The sequence below is a fragment of the Cupressus sempervirens genome, chromosome 7 (assembly GCF_028749045.1).
Source record: "Cupressus sempervirens isolate cs-2001-9-10 chromosome 7, ASM2874904v1, whole genome shotgun sequence".
NCBI classification, from domain to species: Eukaryota; Viridiplantae; Streptophyta; class Pinopsida; order Cupressales; family Cupressaceae; genus Cupressus; species Cupressus sempervirens.
Window position 1 is genome coordinate 650,433,076 of NC_143124.1, and position 23,030 is coordinate 650,456,105.

A 23,030-nucleotide genomic window follows, 5' to 3' on the forward strand; every position below is an offset into this window, starting at 1 on the left:
CATATAGTATATGATGATTGATCATAGATCATAATCATATAAAATTACATATCTATAATTACAAATTCCTCCAACTAAATCTCATCAATGGCAACATCTTCAAATTGGATTCATTGGGGAAAATGTGATCCTCAAGGATATCATGATAATCATCTAATTGAGCCTCTCGTAATGCTTTTGATTTTCCTTCCATCTATGCCTTCCTTGCAATTCCTGTCGACTAATGTTGGGTTTTTGGGAATTGGTTTCTACCACTCCTCACCACTAATTTTGTCGTCTCTATTCTCTGCGTTCACTGGTTTTATGACATTGTATATTTCTATGGTTTTGCTTCTAGTCACTACCCATTCAGTTGGTGCTTGATCTTTCAAAGTTTTCTTGTGCTTCTCTTGGCTTGTTCTTAGTCTCTGCTACCCACTGTTTACGTTTTGGTCCTTGTTTTCTGTTCCTACAGCCAAATTCTTCCTTGACCCCTTCGACATTTTAGTGTGTTTACTTGCTGCCATAGACTCCTGCCCATGCTGGTCACATAGCATTAGCTAGTGGACCGAATAGCTAAACTGGAAGCAGAAAATCCTTAACTGAAGGATCGGGTCCTTTCTCTTTCCTCCACTATTGCTCATCTGAAATCACAATTTGTGGGGTTCTCTTCTACATTAGACAACACCTCTATTGATCTTAAGTAGCTAGTCGATACTAGAAAGGAACATGTTCGTGAAATATGGGACCAATAGGCCAAATAAGTGTGCAAACAGTCCTCCCTAACATCTGTAACTGAACAACAATGAAAATCTTGGGCCTCTATTTTTAGCAATTCTAGCTCAGTACTACTCTCGGGGATTGAGAAGCTTGTCTAGGCCAAGCTAGCTGATGAGTGCATTAGGCGGGCTCGTGAACTCAATTTGGGGGTTCGAGCCTCCCTCCCTCCACTTCTAGTCCTCATCCTGCAGGCTATTCTTTTCTTAGTGACCAACTGGGCCCTATAGTTATTACATTGTACAAAGCTTGGGTTTGTCAGGATGGCACTTTCTTACTCAGCTTTCTTAGACTTGGTGACCAATTGCGGGTTCTTAGAGCAAGGAGGAAGTTTTTTCCTCTTCTCACTAAGATTTATCTTGACAAGGATCTCACTAGATCCTAGTTGACAAAGTTGAGCCACTCCCGGGGACATGTGGCAAAGGCTAGGCATAGAGGCAAGCGGGCTGTTATCAGGAGTCTCAGAGTTGTTATTCAAGACTCTCCTCCACTTGGGTGGGAGCCAAGGTTGCCTATCAAAGGCTAAATGATGATCCCAACAACAATTTGACATTGTGGAGCCTCTAAGTGGTTCTCTACATGTCAATTGCTAGAATGCCAATGGCTCTTTATGGTCCTCATTGGTTTGTTTACAAGATGAACTTTGTTCAGCCAATATTCTCCTTGTTATTGAGACTCATGAGAACCCTGCCTGTCCTCTTCTTGTCATTTTCAGTTATCAGTGGTTGTCCACATTTAGAGATGAGGTCAGGTGCTCCAGTGGGGTAGGGGGTTTGGTGGTGTTCCTTGCTTGGTCAGTGATTGCCTCTTCATCACGACTTCTGTGGTCCATTTTGATAGCTCTGCCAAATTCATGTGGGTCTGCATTGGTTGGAGGACGCCTCATTATAGGAACATCAACATTGTAGTGTGTTATATTCCGTTGACTTCCTTGTACTATGCTTCCCATAGCATGAAGAGCGGGGTTTCAAGGACCAACATGAGTGCATTACCAGGTTCATTGCCATGGGTGACATCATTATTCTAGGAGACTTTAATGTACATACCAAAGACTTTCAGACCCCCCTCTACGACCATAGCTTTGATTCGTTTGTACAGTTGAATCATATTTGAGCGACCTGGGCTTGCAAGTTTTCTCAGAGGATAGTTAGGGATCGCTCACTACATACAGTCACCATCTTCTACAATTGTGTGAGGCTTCAGACTGGGTGATCCTTAGTGGGCTTCCTGCCTTCCTAGTTCCGACCTCTTCACTAACTAGCCTCATTGCGGCAGAGCGAGTGTTGTTGACTATGCCCTCTCTTGTGCCTCCTTCATCCCCTTCGTTAGCCGCTTCATCATTTCTTGCTTTCCCTTTTCCGAACAAGCCCTCCTTAGCCTTACTCTCAGGGTCAACCCTCCTGCTCACTCCTCATCCCCCTCATCCCCTCCTGGCTCCACTCCCCCCACCTGTGTCTCCTTTTGATTCACCGTGTGTGACGATGACCTTTTCCTCCACCACCTTACGCAACTCCTCTCCCTAGATTCCTTCACTAATTCTGGGAATGTTCCCTCTACATTTGCTTTGCTTGCGATCACGCTATTGAAATCCGCCCTGCTTTCCATACCCCACCACACCTCCTCCCTTTCCTGTTTCCCCTTGCGTAGGAACACTTGACCCATGAATTAGTGACAAGAATTGGAAATCCTTCGACCCGCTCGGTTCGCTTGGTCTTCTCCACCCTTTCCCCCTCGTTCGTTCAATTGAGGCTCGAGTACTGACACTTTCTTCGCCACAAGAAGTGGATGTTTTTCACAATGCAATATAGATCCCTTCGTGCTTCTCTTTTGCAGTCCACGAAGCTCTTCTAGTGCACCTTTTTCCCTCACCATCATCCTTTTCCCTCCTCCTTGGATCACAACTCCCTTGTCTCTCACACCTCTACTCTATATGAGATCGCTGACCAACCCCTCTTCATCTGACTCCCTGGCCTTGTTGCCACCTTTCCACATTCTCCAACAGCAGCAAGGCTGTTAGATACATGAGTAGTAGCAGAAGTGGAGATGGGGAAGGGTTCTAGGTGGAGCTCTTCAAGCTTGGTATTAGTATTTTTGGTTCCTTTCTCATAGTGCTCTTTAATAGAGTGGTTTGCACTAGTTTTCCCAACTCTTGGTTGCAACACATTATCTATACGATCCATAAGACTGGGTTGGTCTTAGATCTTGACAACTATATGACCATCATGGTCGGGCATACGTTTGCCAAGCTCTATGCCACAGTGTTGCGCACTATCTTATCTAGGGAGCTTGACTGTCGACAATATGGGGCTAGGGTGCAAGCCTGTTTTCAAACTGATTTCCAAACCATGAACTATATTTTGAATTTGCGGATTATCACTAAGGAGGCTCAACATCACTCGATAGAAGTCTACTCCTATTTTGTAGACTTTCACAAGGCCTTCAATTTCGTTCCTTTGATGACCCTCTTCCATAAGCTTAGGGATATTGGGATTTCAGAGATTTGATGGCTATAATAAGGTTATATGAGAGGGTTGTGGGTAGGTTTAGGACTCCTTAGGGGTTCTCAGACCATATTTAGAGCACCATTGGGGTGAAGCAGGAATGCCTTCTCTCCCCTTCTTAGTTTGATATCCACATTGACAAGCTTGAGACCTTTCTCCCTTACGTCTTGCATCTTGGCGACAACTGCTACTTACACCAAATCGTGATCTCCATTTTACTCTTTATTGACAATGCGGTTCTTTCGATGCCTTCCTCGAAAGGGCTCCAACAACTTCTTGATGGGATGGCCTCTTTTTGCGATTTATGGCAGTTTGTGGTGAACCTAGGTAAGAATCGAGTAATGGTCTTCAATTGCTTGAAGACCTTACATATCCACTTCTACTTCCAGGGTGAGTAGATTCAGATCACTTCCTCTTATATTTACTTGGGTTTTAAGTTCTCTGGACCTTGTTTCAATTTGAGACCTGCCATGCATTCTCGTGTGAATGAGGGAATTTGTTCTTTGGGTATGCTTGAGAGACAATACTTCAGACTTCACTTTTAGGACACCATAAACAAGATGTCCCTTTTGCACTCTTTGGTCAAACCGACTATCCTCTATGGGTCCATCATATGGGGGCCCTCTCTCCTTGAGTTTGATTGGGCTTCTGTTGCGTGGGTCCAGACCCTCATTCGACACATTCTCTGATGTAATCGGTCCACTCATAGTATCATCTTGGTTGAGTTTGGTGCTCATTATTTCAGGCTTTGGACCATTTTTGATCTAGTTTGGTTTCTCCACCGGCTTTGGGGTTTTACAGATTCTTTTGAGGGTCAGCACATATACTCTTGCTTGGTCTTTTAAGGCGATTGTAGGGTGTGTTCTGGCTGGCAAAGGTCGTTGTTGGTTCGCTGAGGCCTCTGCTCTTCATTGTTCAGTTAGGATTGACATAGACCATCTTCCCCCTGACACTACTCTTTGGATGCCTTCGCTCACTTCCTTCTCAGCATGAGTTGCATGTCATGATCGACATTTGTAGATAGTATATTATCACGACATAGAGAAATCCTCGAGAAGGGCTCCACTCGAGGATGACCTTCTATGCCAAGGACTTTGATGCAGGAGCATCCAGAGGTATAAGGGCAATCCTGTGTCACCCAAAAAATTGTACTTAGACTTAGTGTCTGTTTCATGTGTTTTCATTTTTGGACACCCATTTGGGTCAAATAAAGGTTCCAACACTCACAGTTCCACTATCACTGTGCTAGAAAATCCCGAAAAAATAGGAGCATGTAATTGGGCCATCATTTTGGTAAAGTAGAAGGTGTGAATTGGCCAGATGAATGTAAATGTGATTTAGAACATTCCAGAAAAAGAATCAGGTCAAAAGGCCTCGCGGTTTGAAAGTTATTGCAGTTTTTCGGGTTTTGGAGACCTCCTAAGAATGCTTCAAAGTCAAGTTAGGGGCATTAAATGACCTCGAAAAGGGCCGAAAAATGGGGGACGAGCGAAGCTGTTCCATAGGGCTATAGAGCGCTTCGAGAGCTTTCCGGAAATGTAAACGGTTCCTCAATCGGACCTACGGTTCAAAAGTTATGCCTCTCGAAAGTTCGGTTACCGTTTCTGGATTCTTCTAGATTTGCGCCGACCTCTAACGCAGCTTCTGGAGTCTTCTATTTGGTCGGTGGATGCCTACTAGCACCTTCTAGAATGTATTCCTAGTCCTTAACCCTCTGGGGTCTATTTAAGGAGATTCTTGGCATTGTAAAAGGCAGTTCGGAGTGGAGTTTGAGAGGAGGTACTGAAAGGAGAAATTATCTCCACATTTATGCTATTGTAAGCCCTTAGGGCATGTTTTGAAGTTTATTTTCTCTGTACTGAATGTACTAGCTTATTTTTCAGTTAATACAATTCCCCTTTTCTGTTGTGTCCATTCTGTTCTTGGGTTGTGTCCCCATCAAGTGGTATCAGAGCTGGTTTTCCTGAGTGTGTAGACAGAGCGCCGACTGTGAGGCAGTTTGCACTAGGACTGTGTGGTTGTGGGTTTGAGTTAAGAAGATGCCTCCACGAAGAGAGCGTGGCGGAAGGGCTAGAGCTATTAATCCTGAGGAGGCTAGAGCCCTCCAAAGGCAGGTACAAGTATTGCAGGAGGAGCTCCGTAGAGGAGCAACTGTGGCCGCAGGTGATGAAAGTTAAGATGACAACGAAGAAGATGAAATGGGACTAGAAGGGGAATTTGACGGGGAAGTTCTGAATCATGCAGAGGAAAGGCTTTTTAGGGCCATTACTAAGTTTGGGAAAAGACCTACAATTGAAGTGGGTGTATTTTCAGGAAATCTGAAACCAGATGAGTTGATCGATTGGATCAATGAACTGGAAGAATACTTTGAGTATGAGGATATCAGGGACCCAGATAGGATTAAGTTTGCAAAGGCCAAACTGAAAGGCCATGCCAAAATCTGGTGGCAAGAGGTTCAATTGGAAAGAAACAGAAGAGGAAAGGAGAAGATCACAAGATGGGATCGCATGGTGGACAAATTGAAGAAGCAGTTCATTCTTGTGGACTACGAGCTTGATTTGTTTAAGAAGATGCATGGGTTAAAGCAAGCAGGAAGATCAATCCAAGAATATACAGAGGAATTTTACCGACTCTTGATTAGAGCGGGGCATGCAGAAGCAAATAAGGAGAAGGTTGCTCGTTATATCAGTGGGTTGCGACCCAGCATCCAGGAGGAATTAATTCTGGTAAGAATGACCAACGTTGAAGAGGCATACCAGTTTGCCCTACGAGTTGAAGAGAAGCTGAATAAAAGGTTTGAAGGAAGACAAAGAGGGCGCGGTCAAGGAGGAAGGGGAAGCGGTAGATCATCTGGAGGCCGCAATGAAATCCAAAAGAAAAATGAAGATGTGGGTACTAGTAGGAAGCAAAGGAATGAGGGTTTCCACCGCTCCCATGATCAAGACTTTGGAAATTAGAGAGGAAGAGGTAGAGGATGTGGACAAGGAAGAGGCGGCTTCCGTGGTACCTGTTTCCACTGCAATGAAGAAGGTCATCGTGCCTTTGAATGCCCTCAACGACAAGGAAGAACAGATAGGAGAGTTGAGGGCCAAGCTAGGGTTGCTCATGTGGATGAGGATGCACAATCATCACATTCAGAGGATGCAGAAAGAGGAGAGACCTTGGTAAATGAAAGAGTCCTACTAAGTGGTGAGATTGAACCAGGACAATGGAGGAGTTTGTTCCGTACCAGATGCAAGTGTGAGGATAAATGTTGTGACGTGATCATTGATGGTGGTAGCACTAATAACTTGGTATCAGAAGAGATGGTCTCTAAGTTGAAGCTCAAGAGGGAGAAACATCCCCAGCCCTATTGGATTGCTTGGGTAAAAGATGATCATAAGGTCCTGGTAAGTGAACAATGTTTAGTGAAATTCAAAATTGGGAGTTACCATGATGAAGTTCTCTGTGATGTTATTCCGATGGATGTTTGCCATCTATTGTTGGGTAGACCATGGCAGTTTGATAGACATGCAGTACATGATGGGCATGCAAACACATACTCTCAGACAAAGGATGGAGTTCGCGACAAATTGAAGCCCATGAAAAAAGAAAGTGAAAAGTTATGTAGCAGTGCTAGGATTTGTCTTGTTGATGGAGGGAAGTTTTTAGATGGCATGAAACATCAGCATATGTGCTATGCTTTGATTCCTAGGAAAGATAAAGAGGGTAGTAGTGAAATACCACTTGAAGTTTCAGATTTACTAGGGGAATTTGGAGATATTATCTCTGATAATGTTCCAGATGGATTGCCACCAGTAAGGCAAATCAGTCATCAGATAGATCTGATTCCAAGAGCTAGTTTGCCTAACAAGGCTGCTCACAGGATGACTCCTGCTGAAACAGAGGAGCTAAATAGACAGGTTCAGGAGCTGTTGAGGAAGGGCTTGATTCGAGAGAGCCTGAGTCCATGTGCAGTACCTGCAGTACTCGCACCAAAGAAGGATGGAGAGTGGAGGATGTGTACAGATTCTCGAGCTATAAATAGGATAACCATCAAGTACTGGTTTCCTTTGCCAAGGATGGATGATCTTATGGACTGCTTGAGTGGAGCTCAATACTTCACAAAGATAGATTTGAAGAGTGGTTATCACCAGATACGGATTCGAGAAGGAGATGAGTGGAAAACAGCCTTCAAGACCAAGGAGGGTTTTTATGAGTGGTTAGTCATGCCCTTTGGATTGACGAACGCCCCAAGCACCTTCATGCGGCTCATGCATGAGGTACTTAAGAAGTTCTTGGGAAAATTTGTTATTGTTTATTTGGATGATATTTTAATTTTCAGCAAGACTTTGGAAGAACATTTACTGCATAGTCGTAGTGTCCTTGAAAAGCTAAGGGAAGAGAAACTGTTAATTAATCTAAAGAAGCGTATCTTTGCAAAAAGGGAGTTAGTCTATTTGGGGTTTGTTATATCACCTGAAGGTCTCAAAATGGATCCAGAGAAGGTAAAAGCCATCTTGGAATGGCCTACTCCAAGGTCTGCTACTGAGGTAAGATCATTTCATGGTCTGGTTAGTTTTTACAGGAAGTTTATTAAGAATTTCAGTGGCATATGTGCACCCCTAACTGATACAATAAGAGGGGATAGAAAAGAGTTCAAATGGACTGCAGCAACTGCGAGAAGTTTTGAATTGCTGAAGAAGAAGGTGACAGCCCGTGTTGGTACTTCTAGATTTTAGAAAGGTTTTCCAGGTGGATTGTGATGCCAGTGGTAGCGCTATTGGGGTTGTATTAAGCCAAGAAGGTAAGCCTATTGCATATTTTAGTGAAAAATTGAATGATGCAAAGAAGAAGTATTCTGTTTATGATCAAGAGTTCTATGCAATAGTTCAGGCCTTAAAAAAATGGAGGTATTATTTATTGCCAAAGGAATTTGTTTTGTATACTGATCATCAGGCATTATAGTACCTAAATAGCCAAGGTAAATTGAATCAGAGGCATATGAAGTGGGTAGAGTTCTTGCAGAGTTATACATTTGTGTTGAAGCATAGAAGTGGAAAATCTAACAGGGTTGCAGATGCACTAAGTAGGAGATAGATGTTGCTTACAATAATGCAGGTTGAAGTAGTTGGGTTTGATGAACTCAAGAATTTGTACCCCGAGGATCCTGATTTTGCTGAAGCATGGAAAGCTTGTAAAGAACCTGTTGCTGTAGATAGAACCAAGTGGTTAGACTATTTGATTCAGGATGGCATGTTGTTCAAGGGTAGTCAATTGTGCATTACAAGGAGTTCCATGAGGGAAAATCTGATTAAGGAGAAACATAGTGGAGGGATGGCAGGACATTTTGGTCGAGATAAGACCATTGCCATTCTTAGAGAACATTATTTTTGGCCTCAAATTTCACAGGATGTAAAGAAGTTTGTACAGAGTTTCCAGGTTTGTCAAGTTGCCAAGGGGTTTAGTCATAATACTGGCCTATATCAGCCATTGCCTGTTCCATCAAGGCCATGGGAGGACATAAGTATGGATTTTGTTCTTGGATTGCCAAGGACACAGAGGGGTAATGACTCAGTATTTGTGGTGGTTGATAGGTTCTCCAAAATGGCACATTTCATTCCATGCCACAAAACTCATGATGCTGTCCATATTGCAGACTTGTTTTTCAAAGAGGTGATAAAACTACATGGACTTCCAAGGAGTATAGTTTCTGACAGAGATACTAAATTTGTGGGGTATTTCTGGAGGACATTGTGGAAGAAGTTGAGAATAGACCTAAAATTCAGTTCCACGCATCACCCGCAGAGTGACGGCCAAACAGAAGTGGTAAATAGAAGTCTGGGCAATTTGCTGAGATGTTTAGTTGGGGATAAGCCCAAGGGATGGGATTTGATTCTACCACAAGCAGAGTTTTCTTACAATAACTCTATAAATAGGAGTTCTGGAAAATCACCATTCCAAATTGTATATGGGAATAACCCAAGGACTGCACCAGAATTGAGGAAGATAGAGCAAGGGGAGAGGACAAGTGCTAAAGCGGAAGAATTTGCTGAACATATCAAGCGTCTACATGAGGAGGTTCAAGCACACATTACCAAGATGAATCAAGAGTATAAAGCTAGGGCTGATCAAAGGAGAAGACATAAGGAATTCCAAGTAGGGGATCTAGTCATGGTGCACTTACGAAAAGAAAGATTTCCAGCCGGTACTTACAACAAGCCGAAAATGAAGAAATTTGGCCCCTGCAAAATTTTGAAGAAACATGACTCGGGAAATGCATATGAAGTGGAGCTGCCAGATGGTATTCACATTTCTCCTATTTTCAACATTGCAAATTTAACAGAGTATCATGATGATGGTGCAGATGAGGAGCTGGTGTTAGAGCCATGTCCAATTCCTGCTTCTAAGGAGGAGGAGATAGAAGACATTCTAGATCATCGTGTGGGTAGGAGTACCAGAAATAGGCAGTATGAAGAGTATTTGGTCGAATGGAAAGGACGACCGATCGAGGACTCAACTTGGATTTCAGCAGCTGAGGTTTCCCATTTGGGATTTCCTCTACCATTCATAAAGTGACAGGGTCACTTTTCAATCTACCCTGGGTGTCTGATGTAGGAGCATCCAGAGGTATAAGGGCAATCCTGTGTCACCCAAAAAAATGTACTTAGACTTAGTTTCTGTTTCATGTGTTTTCATTTTTGGACACCCATTTGGGTCAAATAAAGGTTCCAACTCTCACAGTTCCACTATCAGTGTGCTAGAAAATCCTGAAAAAATAGGAGCATGGAATTGGGCCATCATTTTGGTAAACTAGAAGGTGTGAATTGGCCAGATGAATGTAATTGTGATTTAGAACATTCGAGAAAAAGAATCAGGTCAAAAGGCCCCACGGTTTGAAAGTTATTGCAGTTTTTCGGGTTTTGGAGACCTCCTAAGAATGCTTCAAAGTCAAGTTAGGGGCATTAAATGATCTCGAAAAGGGCCAAAAAATGGGGAACGAGCGAAGCTGGTCCATAGGGCTATAGAGCGCTTCGAGAGCTTTTCGGAAATGTAAACGGTTCGTCAATCGGAGCTACGGTTCAAAAGTTATGCCTCCCGAAAGTTCGGTTACCATTTCTGGATTCTTCTAGATTTGCGCCGACCTCTAACACAGCTTCTGGAGTCTTCTATTTGGTCGGTGGATGCCTACTAGCACCTTCTAGAATGTATTCCTAGTCCTTAACCCTCTGGGGTCTATTTAAGGAGATTCCTGGCATTGTAAAAGGCAGTTCGGAGTGGAGTTTGAGAGGAGGTACTGAAAGGAGAAATTATCTCCACATTTATGCTATTGTAAGCCTTTAGGGCATGTTTTGAAGTTTATTTTCTTTGTACTGAACGTACTAGCTTATTTTTCAGTTAATACAATTCCCCTTTTCTGTTGTGTCCATTTTGTTCTTGGGTTGTGTCCCCATCAGACTTGATGAACATCCAAGGTGGAATTATTGTGCATCCTTGGTGTCTTACTTGTCGCTGAATCCATGCCCTCCACATCTCTTTGGGGTCTTTCAGAGTGGGTTCTCATTCTTCACATATTCAGATTGACCATTAGATCGATAGAGAGGATAGGATTTGTCGCCTCTATCTGCTTGGGTAGGCGGAGACTAAGACCCTTTATGTTTTTCATTGCACCATCTTCTATGAGATTAGGGGGAGATTTCACTGTATGTTTAGAGCATGCAGATCTCTTTCCTCTTTCTTTAAGTGCACTGATTAGAGGTGTCTTTCCCTCTACCTTCAAGAGGCCTTGTAGCTCTATGATCACACTTTACAACTCCAATTGTCGTCAACTTTGACTTCTGATCAGCTCATCAACTACTTTGCTTCTGGGTCTCCCCCCCGAGGGATGAAGCGGTTCTTCGACCATGCTTTAGATCACACTAGGTCTGTGAGGCCTCGTAGATGCTACGCTCGACAATATCACCCTACTTCTAGCGGCTCTTTGAGATGACCCAGGACACACCCTCGCCCCTAGATGTATATTTCGTTTCTGGACTAGCTCCTGTTTGTGATGAGTATTTAGTCTTTTCTTGGCTTTGTTCCTTTCTCTGCTTCACTCTTTTGTTCTTTTCACGAACACCCTTTGGTGCTTCCTATACTGGTGGCTTTCTTGTTGTACACTTTTCAGTCCCTTAGATCGTTTTGGTCTCTTGTTGGACATTAATAAATTTATCACATCTCATCTAACTCTTCACTCTCAAAATCATTAATCTACCTTGTAGTAAACATGGGTGTCAAATTCTTAGCAATCCAATTGGAATATAAATCAATGTAACCCAAGTCAATTGAATCACAACTTTCCTCACCCTCGCCCTTTCCGGTGCAAAAGGTAAGGTTGTACTGTACTAAGGTAAAGGTGGTTTCGGGTCAACTTCTTTTCTAACATTAGGTAAGTGGTCTTAAGCATGCTGCAATTTCACTCACATTTAGAAGGGCAAGAAAGTCAGCACAAAATATGGATATCTTTGTTTTGAAGATTTAGTGGTTTCTTTTTTGAGAAACAAATTTATTCTTTTTGTGCCAAAATCTTCCTACCTTAAACTATAAGAGAACATTTATGATTTTGTAAGTTAACTAGAATTGCACTTATTGAACACGTTTACTAGAAATAGGACTAGTGTTTAACTTTTAGATAACTTTGTTATTTACGTGGTGGTTGGGTCATTCTCTGTAATGTCTAATGTTCCTAAGTTGGCAAACTGACTCCCCTCCAAAAGAAATATGTTTCCAGCTATAACACTTTGCTTTAGTGTATGACAATTTGCCCGTACGGTCTACTATCCCCCCTGCACCGCACCCTCAAATGTGCCATATAGGCATTAAAAATGCATGTATCATGCTTCCTTCCTCAACATCGTACAATCCAAGTCTAACGTACAATCAAGACTATTGTACGATGTTTATGAATTGCTTAGCCATACGATATAGGTTCAGGTTGTCCGCACAATGAGCCCAAGTTGTCGTATGGTGAAAATAGTGCGTATGGTGACAAAACACCAACAAATTTTATTCATTGTGGTCCAATTTGATCTCCTTCTCTGTAGTAGGGATGTCAATACAGGTGTTGAGGGTGTTGTTCAATTGTATCAAATATTGTATCCTTAGATGAGAATATGGAACAATGGAGATTTAATGCCACAAAACATAGTAACGATAGAAGTATTATGCCAAGAGAGAATTTCTCAGTTAATGACTTCAAATTTAATTAATAATAGGGCTTCAGATTTACCAGATTCAAAACAAAGAGAGCAAAGTAGAATAGGGTTTAAGGAGTTAGTCCCATTGAAACTGTGTTTGCTTAATAGGGAAGAACTTTCACTTCCAAAATGACAACATTTGAACTCCAAATGGAATTCACAATATAATAAAATAATCATAGACGGATACCTCTTACAACCTGCAAGCTAGTATAAATACTCCTTCAGATAAATCGTCGAGGGTTTACAAAATGGTGCCGACACGGCTCACTCCTATAGACAATAGAAATAAAAGTAGGCTTGAGAGATAATTAAATTAATTGTCGGGGTCAAACATACAAAACATCATTATATTAATTTATTTAATGATTTCGGGGACATCACAGTCCTCCCCACCCAAAAATTTCTTATCCTCAAGCAACTGTAGACTTGGATGCTCCAGAATTCACTCACCTTCCATTGTGGCATCCGCAAGCAAAAGATCCTTCCAGTGTACTAGAAGCTCCTTGACGATGTGTGACCTAAGCCTCTTCTCCTAGACGTCTATGATATTTGTCAGCTCTAGATTTAGTTTCCCCTCTTCATCAATTGGAGGCAGTTCTTTTGACACTGTGACACACTACCCTATGACCTTCTTTAGACATGACACATGAAAGACATTGTGAATCCGACTCCCTTTAGGAAGCTCCAATCCAAATGCAACTTCGCCTACCCTCCAAACTACTCTGTAGGGTTTGTAGAAACATGACCTTAACTTTTCCTTACCACGTCTTCAGAGAAGAGTGTCTGTATGGTTGAAGCCGAAGATATAGCAGATAATTAACCTCAAAACATCACTGAGTTTGGTGTATATATCTTCTGTTGGTTTGAGCCCTTTGTAAGTTATCCTTGAGAGATCTTAGGATATCCAAATTCTCTTGTAGCTAATCTTTGGCACTCAGTGCATGAGTGTCACCCAACACTAGATTCGTGAATTATGTAGGTTCATAACCTTGACAATGCTTTAGCAGATGCCATGCCTATCAACATGTGATAGGTGGTGTTGTAACAGTGCTCACCTAGACGTAGCCAATGGACCCATGCCTTCTGTTGTCGTGAAAAATAGCTCCTAAGATATCCCTCCAACTAGTTGTTTACAACCTCTGTTTGTCCATTTGTCTCCGGATGGTAACTTGTGCTTGGCAATAACTCTAACCCTATTAGCTGAAATAACTTCATCAAAAAGGTATTGAGAAGCAACCAACTCCGTCACTTGCTATGTTCCATAGAAGCACGTGGACATGGAAAACCTCACAAGAAAACAACTCGACCACTTGAGCTGCCTGGTAGTCAGTTGATCTGGGCATGTGATCAGTTACGAAAAAGATTCAATCCTTGTACTTTGGGAATCCTAGTGATGAAATCCTTTGAGATGCTATCCCACTTTAGGTCAGGGATTTGCAATTGTTGCAGCCTCACAAGTAAGGTTTGTTCGGACTTTTTCTCTTGGAAAGTGGAACATTCCGGCACGTATTGCAAGATGTCATTCTTGAGGCCTTTTGAAAGCCGTTCCCGAATTTGCCTATAGGTCTTCAGGAATTCTGAGTGTCTAGTCAAAGGTGTGTCATGCATCTCTTTTAAAATTGTTTGCTTCATCTTGGACTTGAGTACCAAATAGATTCTTCTTGTTTACTAGATGATGTCGTCAACCACATTGTACTCGTCATCCTGTACTTGACCATCCATCACCTAACACACGAATGTGTTCTTGGAGTTCTCAACCAACACGCGTGCCTTCCAATCTGTCGAAATCTGAGACAAAGAGAAGTTTGCAGGCCTTCTTGATAGAGCGTCAACCACTTCATTATTTTTAACCTTTACATACTTAATGTCAAAATCAAATGCTTGGATTTTGATCACCTACTTCTTTTATTGTTCGTTCAAATCCCTCTACTCCAAGAAATACCTTAGGTTAGTGATTGGTTTGCATGAGAAGCACTATCAAAACTTATGTTGCAGAGTCAAAGTGATTACTTGAGGTTTGCAGAAGAAAATGTTGATTCTGCCTCATATTGTTTTTACAACACAAATTTCTTTATTGAGTACTTGCTTGAGAGTTTGAAGTTTCAAGAGAGACTATCTGGAGTCACTGAGGATACTCTTGAAGAGCACACAAATATACTGAGAGAGGGGTGAATAAGTATGTTAACAACTTTTAGCTTTTAAAACTTTGATCCAAACAATGACCTCAATATCATTAAAAACTGAAATAAACAATTATGCACTTGAACACAATGACAAGAATTATACGTGGAACCCAATGCAGGAAGGACCACGACAAATAATTGCTTTTTATATAAACTTTATTCTTTTACAATTATTTGTAGGCCTGGACCTATTCGAGGCACTAACCTTTGTTTTATGAGCGACAACTCACTGGAAGCTCCAACTCCCACACTTCGCAGGGACCAACCTATTGGAAGCTCCAACTCTCGCTTTTGTCTTGGTGAGCACCAACCCATTGCATACAAACTGTTTTCCACCTTCAATGTGTTGCTTGCTTCAACTGATGATGGACAAGTGAATAACTCTTCTTGAAAGATCCTTGATGGATCTCTTCTGATCTGCTGTAATTTTATATTTTTAAATATGTTTTCCTATTTGTTTATGTTTTCTTGCAGAACTAGAGAGAAGTGTAGAAAGGTTTGTTTGTTTTTGATGGTTTTGTAACATAGAAAGGAATAGTGAACAACAACTATGAAACAAGACTGAAATAAATAAGGTATTCAGTAAAAATCAGAATTATTGCAAACCGTACTGGGCAGATTTGTCTAAATTATAGAGCCTAGCAATAAATCCAATGTATTTCCCAAAGTTCACATACAAATTTGATGTCAAATTGGAAGGTGAAGATTGTTCTTGAATCCAACATACATTTGGAGGTGAATACAAGCAATACTCTATACACCATGTGGTGTATTTGCTGCAAATGGCGTCCCACAGGCTGCAATGAACTACGTCCCAACTGGAAAGATGATATGCCATTCTGAAACCCCAATGAGATTTGATGCCTCTGTCCTTAATCACCACACACAATGCCAAAGAGATTCAGTGCCAAAGATTACTAACTTGGGATTTGTATCCTAGACTAGAAATCGCCCATTCAAAGCAAATTCATAAACAAGTTGCCAAATATGCAAAAGATGATCTTAGAATGAAGCTTCTATCTCCTTATAACCCCTCTCAATTACAAATCGAACCCGAAGTGTCTCCAAGTGGCGTTGGGTAGTGTAAGTGTTATAATTTATTTTAAAGTGGTCATGTTACTAGAAAATGACCTTTTTCCTCATAGAAATCTGTTCACCGAATTGCCCTGAGACCAAAGAGAAAGATTTAGAGAATTTCGAGACCTTTCCAATGAGCTATCACACCATAGGATGCATATCCAGATGAGGCCAAAAACTCTTTATTACTCCAAAATGGCTAATAACTTAGCCTAATTTAATTATTAAACGCTAACTTAGAAAATAATAAAAATATAACCCGAATAGCCACAAAATGCCCAACTAACATCACAAACCATAAAATCATCCTGTCACCTGTCTGTGATTGAAGTCGGAAATCAAGGATCCACTAGCAATCTCATCCCTAAAATCTAGGGATGTTCCTAAAATTTAGGAAACAAGCCCTATCCCTCTGAAACTGAACCCAAAGAGTAATCTCATGGAGACCCAACCCTAGGCAAGATCATACCTCCTAAAAAGTAGGAACTGCCTCCTAAAAACAAGGAACGTCTCCCAACTGATCAATAACTGCCAAAACATCAAGTCCCCAACACTGAATAACCATACTGGGTCTCTATCCGACCCTGTCAGCTTACAAGACCCCATAATAAGCTGACTCACATGTCTTTGCTAGACTGAGCTAAAAGAGGGGACATGACACTTCTACTCTCTCCTGCATTTTTCTTATGTAATATAACCTTCATAAATCCTCCTGTACTCTTTTAACTTTTCTAATATATTTTTTTGTATCACTCCTATTATTCTGAATTATTTTTTTCAGCATTTCTTTACTTTGCATACTTTCTTATTCTTTTGTCTGAACAAACTCTTTTAATCTTTCCTTTCCACACTTTTCAACTTCTTATTTTCTCCATATTCTCACTCTAGTCTCATCTTTTCATTTTTCTATATTTTCCTCTTTATTAGGGCAGCAATCTTTCTTTTTTATTGTCTCATCTATAATTTTCACATGCTAATACTATATATTTGTCAATCTGAATATTTTCCACTCTCTACTTTCTTCACCATTCTGCCTCTTTTCTCATATACACACTTCTTACATCTTATTTTTTTAAATGATATATACTTTCACTTTTTATATCCTCCGAATACAAGAGACGTGACCTCTTGGTTATGATGTGTCTCTTCATTTATTTATTGTTTGTTTATATGATTAAATCACTTAGAAGATTATTATTCGATTTTCAATCTTCTCACCTTTCCTTTTTAATCCATTATGATGGCAGCTTTTCAATATTGAAAACTAATCATGCCTTCTGGATTAAAATCTGTTTAGACATCCTTTATGAATTTAATATATTGAACCTTACTGGGTAATGATAGTATTTTTTCTGCTGCCATCGAAGCTTCTAGTCTTATCTCTACCTTTTATGTGCTGCTCCCTTTGATCATTCTTTTAATATTTTTGTCTGCTGTAGACATTCACATTTATTTCAATATAAAATAATGTCTCAAAATTTCTTGACAATATCTATCGCTTCTTTTCTTTTGATATTTTTTTTATACAGTAATACCCGTGACATGGCCTTGCTTTGTTTTTACCTCAGTCACACATTGTTTCTTCACCCATCACTGCATCTGCCTCTTCAAAGGTTCTTCCTTGACATCAATGCAATCATCTTTGCAATCTTCAAGACATCAACTTTTATCAAGATTTTTTCAAGGGTTTAATGAATCCAATTGTATGTTTCTCCCCCCGAGTTGATGCATCTCCTCTTAAACTAGAAGGTATATGAACTGCAAGTTGAACTTGCATTGCTTTCATCTTCTCCTTCAGTTATCTTCTTTCTCCAAACTTTTCTAATTATTGCCTTATGATTGTTTTGACTCTAATTCCATGAGGTATCATTCTTTTCTTTTTTATTGTCGAGTTTCTTTCTCCATACAAACATAGATCCTCCTTTTTTGTTCTTTGTATAATTCGTCTTATATTCTTTATGTGATTTCATGAACCCATATGTGTAATGTTGTGCTAGGTGCCCATAACGATTTCTATTTCTCCATCCATTTTGTGTTTTGCAATCTCTCACTCTGCGACCAAAATGATTGCATGAATGGCATTATCCATAGAAGTCATGTTGGCAATTAGATATATGCTTTTGTCTTGGAGGAAAGGTTTTTGCTGATTCTGTCCTTATCATTTAAAGATGTGCTTGGCTTTGGTTGAATTTGATCCTTCTTTCTATCTTCATACCTGATAGGATTTATCAATACTTCAATATCTTTGTCAAGTTCTTCCTCTTTCTTAGATGAATCTGTCATACTATTTCCTTCTTTGATGAGGCCTTTCAATGTACAATCATGATGCTTTCAACCTCTTTCATAACCTACTCCTGTCTTGTTGGAAGATGACCTTTGCCTGTCAATTATATTAGTCAGAATTTGAGAACTCTTTTCAAACTTGAGACTTGTATTCAGTTTGACAGTGGTTTTCTCTAAATCACTTTTCAACATGATGACTTCTTCCTCTAATTTGGCATGATCCACTTCTTTTGCTTTTAACTTTCTCATCATCTCATCCTGAAATTGTCTGGCTTCTAATTGTTCTTTCAATGTTTCAATTACTTTGCTTGATTCCTTTTGGGATTTATATAATCCTTGACTTTGTCTTTTCAGTTTTGCATTCCTTTTCTTAAGCTTTCCATTTTCTTTGTAAGCATAATGGAGTTCTTCCATTATATCAACATCCTCTTCCTTGTTGTAGGCCTCTTCTTCATCTTCTGTATATGTAGTAGATACTTCTTTGAGTTTTTCATCATCTAGGACTTCTTTTCTGTCTGATTCATTTCTTACATTATCTTTTTGTTTATCATCTCTATTCCATCATTCACAAGGTCATCCTGGTCTGTTACATTATCATTTTTTATCGCCATGTGTATTCCAAGTGCTATTTCATCACATATACTTGCTTCCATGTTATCACATATACCTTATTTCATATCATCAGAATATATATAACCATCTCCTTTTTCAAATAACTCATTATTAATCAATTCAAGTTTGTTACTCGGTGCATTGTTATTAATATTCTTCTTTGCATTTCCTTTCCTTTTTCCGACATGTGCGCAATAGATCTACCTTCGAGCTGTTAGGCTTTATAAAAGAAACTTGATTTTGATACCAGTTGAAGAGCACACAAATAAACTAAGAGGGGGTGAAGCAATATATTAACAACTTTTACCTTTTAAAACTTTTATCCAAACAATTGTTTCAATATCATTAAACACTGAAATAAACAATTATGCACTTGAACACAATGACAAAAGAATTATACAGGGAACCCAATGCGGGAAAAACCATAGCAAATGATTTTTTAAAAAATAAACTTATTCTTTTACAATGATTTGTAGGCTTTGACCTAATAGAGGCACTAATCCCTGTTTTATGAGCACCAAATGACTGGAAGCTCCAACTCCCACACTTTGCAGGCACCAACTTACTGGAAGCTCCAACTCTCGCTTTTGTCTTGGTGAGCACCAACACACTATGCACAAACTGTTTTCCACCTTTAGTGTGTTGCTTGCTTCAACTGATAATGGACAATTGAATAACTCTTCTACTCTCTCTTGTATTTTTCTTCTATATAGCATAATTTTCATAAATTCTCTTCTACACTTTGTAACTTTTCTAATATATCTTTTTATATCACTCCTATTCTAAATTCCTAAGTTGCCGATTCAGATTTTGGTACGGATGTGGGTTCAAGATTCAGGCTCGAAATTCGTCCAAATGTTTTGGGGGTTGGGTTCAGATCCGTTTTGGGTTCATTTGTACAAAAACATATGATTTTTAAAAATATGTATTTGTGTGTATATATATACAAAAACAAATAAGTCCCATATATCACTATGTTAATAGTAAAGCAACATAGCAAAATACACCACCATACCTATATTTCAGCTCAATAGGATATTAACTACATCATTTAGCCATACATGCAACAATATGCACTTGCTTGGTCACATGCATGGAACATATTTGCATATCAAGGAGATAGTTTGAGGATGAAAGGAATTGTCAAAAGACGAGCAATTATCTGCAATTTTATTTTGTATCGGTTAGAGGATTTCTAACTAGGTTAGATCAAAAGTTGAGATTCAAATTTTAAGCCACGGATTCAAAGATATCCAAGGTTGCATGGGTACGTGGGTACGGGAATGGGAACGGGTACGGGAGCGGGTACGGGTACGCATATTTTTCAAAATAGGGGACGGGGGTACGTGTGTATGCCTAATTTTTCTATATAATTAATATTTTATAGAAAATATAAAAATTAAAATATCTGTCATGAGTCATGACATTGAGCATTCAAAACAAGAAATTTGAAAATATAAGCCATAAGTCAAATATATATATATATATGCTATTGCTGAATGTTTAAAGTATTTTTCATAATAGGGGACGGAGGTACTTGGGTATGTCAAACTTATTTAAAAATTACACTTTTATATTTATAAAAAATCTGATTTTATGAGTCATGACAATGGTTTTTCAAAACAAGAACAGTGATAAAGTTTGCAAATGTAATGTACTGTTTTCAGTTTCAGATTTGCTATATGTTTGAAATAATAATACATGATAAATGCTTAGATGCATAACAAAGAAGGCAGACTTTAAACATGAACAAGAAGATCCTAAACCATATGACAATGACATATTGCAAATGATAAACTTTTGACTTGAACAGTGATAAAGTTTATTGTTAATGAGTATCAAAGTTTCAAACTGATTTGGTATTGAATTAAGTTTGATAAACAACAAGCTAATACAAAAACAAAAAACCAAAAAAAAAATCAGAATCTTAATCAAGGTCCTTAGCTATGATGCTCTCCACCGAGTACCCGGTACGTGGGATACGTGTACCCGGTACTTGGGTACGTGGGTACGAGTACCAGGGGTGTGGGTACGAGTACCCATGCAACCTTGAAGATATCATATGTTTCTTAAAGAAATTCCTCTATTATCTTCAATTTAAATGTGTTACCTATTGTCAATTTGGATTTCCTCTATAAAAACACTTTGAAAAATCTAAAAAAAATGTTCTAAGACCAAATTCAGCCCAGGTTCGGCCGCTGGGCAAGAAATTCTTCCAAATTCGCTGCAAATTTTGTTTGGTTTCCTCTAACAGAATTTGCAGCAAATTCTGTGCTTTGTAGGTGAATTTGGGGAGAATTTGACAAGGATCAGACTTTGAGGGTTGCAAGAGATAATCTAGTAACTTAGGTAAATTCATTTCTTCAACATTTCTTTACTTTGCATACTTTCTTATTCTTTTGTCTGCATGAACTCTTTCAATCATTCCTTTTCACACTTCTCAACTTCTTATTTTATCCATATTCTCACTATAGTCACATCTTTTGATTTTTCTATATATTCCTCGTTATTAGGTTAACCATCTTTCTTTCTTATTGTCTCTTTTTGACGAGGGCACAACCCAAGGCAAAATGAACACAACAGGAAAGGAGACTTTTATAATAAAAAATGATATGCTAGTACATTCATTACAGTAAAACAAACTCAACTATATGCCCTATGGGATTACAACATAATCAGATTATGGAGAAAACCCTTCTCATAGTACCTTCTCCCAAACTCCACAAAAACTACCTTTGCAATGCAAGAAATGACCTTAAGCAGCCCGAATTAGGTTTAAGGTTAGCAATACATTTTAGAATATGCTATTTGGCATCCAATGCCAAAGCAGAAGGTTCTAGAAGACACGTTAGAATTTGGTGCAAAATGAAAAGAATCCAAAAATGGTAGTCTAATTTCCTAGAGGCATAACTTTTGGTCTAGGACTTCGATTGACGAAATGGTTACATTTTCAGAAAGCTCTTTTAGTGCTCTATAGCCTTATGGAAGAACTTTGCTCATCACCCATTTTTTGGGCCCGTACAAGGCCGTTTAGTGCCTCAAATCTGACTTTGAAGCGTTCTCTGGAGGTCTTTAGGCAACTTAAAACTACAATAACTTTCAAACCATAAAGCTTTTTGACCTGATTCTTTTTCTGGAGTGCTTGAAATTACAAGTACAGTCATCCCTCCAACTTACACCCTCTAACTCATCATAATTATGGCTCAATTACAAAATAACCCATTTTCTACACTGACACATCCTGAGGTGCTCAAAAATACTAACCGAGAAAACCAATAGTGGAACTATGAGAGTTGGAATCTCTATTTGTCCCAAATGGGTATTGAAAAATACAAACAGATTAAACAGAAACTAACGCTAAGCATATTTTTGGGGGATACATGATTGCCCTTACACCACTGGATGCCCTTGCATCACTTCTATAAGTCTCACATGCTAATAGTATATATGTCAATCTGAAAATTTTCCACTCTCTATTTTCTTCACCGTTCTGCCCCTTTTCTCATATACACACTTCTCGCACCTTATTTTAAATGATATAATACTTTCGCTTTTTATATCCTCCAAATACAAGAGACATGACCTCTTAGTTATCATGTATCTCTTCATTTATTTATTATTTGTTTATATGATTAATTCACTTAGAAGATTATTATTTTATTTTCAATCTTCTGACCTTTCCTTTTTTATCCATTATGATGGCAACTTTTTAATATTGAAAACTAATCGTGCGTTTTAGATTAAAATCTGTTTAGAAGTCCTTTATGAATTTAATATATCGAACCTTACTGGGTAATGATAATATTTGTTTCTGCTGCCATCAAAGCTTTTAGTCTTAATTCTGCCTTTTATGTGCAGCTCCCTTTGATCATTCTTTTAATATTTTTGTCTGCCATAGACATCTACATTTATCGCTTCTTTTCCTTTGACATTTTTCTTTATATAGTAATACCTGTGACGTGGCCTTGCTTTGTTTTTATCTGTCACACATTGTTTCATGGCTGTGCACTTTTAATTATTAACCTATGTTTTTCAACCTCCATTTCTATTAGGACTTACATCCTTAAAAAAATCCATATGCAGTACTTAGTCTCTTGTCTCTGCCCTGTAACCTTTACACATGTCTTCGAGCACTTATCGCTGCATGGACGATTCATCCACAAACATTTATTGAAGACTTTATTGAGCCTTCCAGTAATCCTCTGTATTACCGATGGCTTATTTGGTACCACTGTTTGTTGTTTTCCATTCTTCATATTGTTGCTGCAATACGCTTTTTATACAATCCATCATGTATTGAGTTGCTTTTGTGTTTTAATTATCGCTGTATGCATTCATCTTTCCTTTTTAATCCATTATGATGGAACCTTTTCAATATTGAAAACTAATCGTGCCTTTTA

At 39.2% G+C, this 23,030-nt stretch overlaps 1 protein-coding gene across 1 annotated transcript in view; it reads left to right on the top strand.

The window, feature by feature from the left end:
- Positions 1–23,030, top strand: part of SEH1H (Transducin/WD40 repeat-like superfamily protein) — a 233,276-nt gene that overhangs the window by 180,385 nt on the left and 29,861 nt on the right. The window lies entirely within an intron of this gene.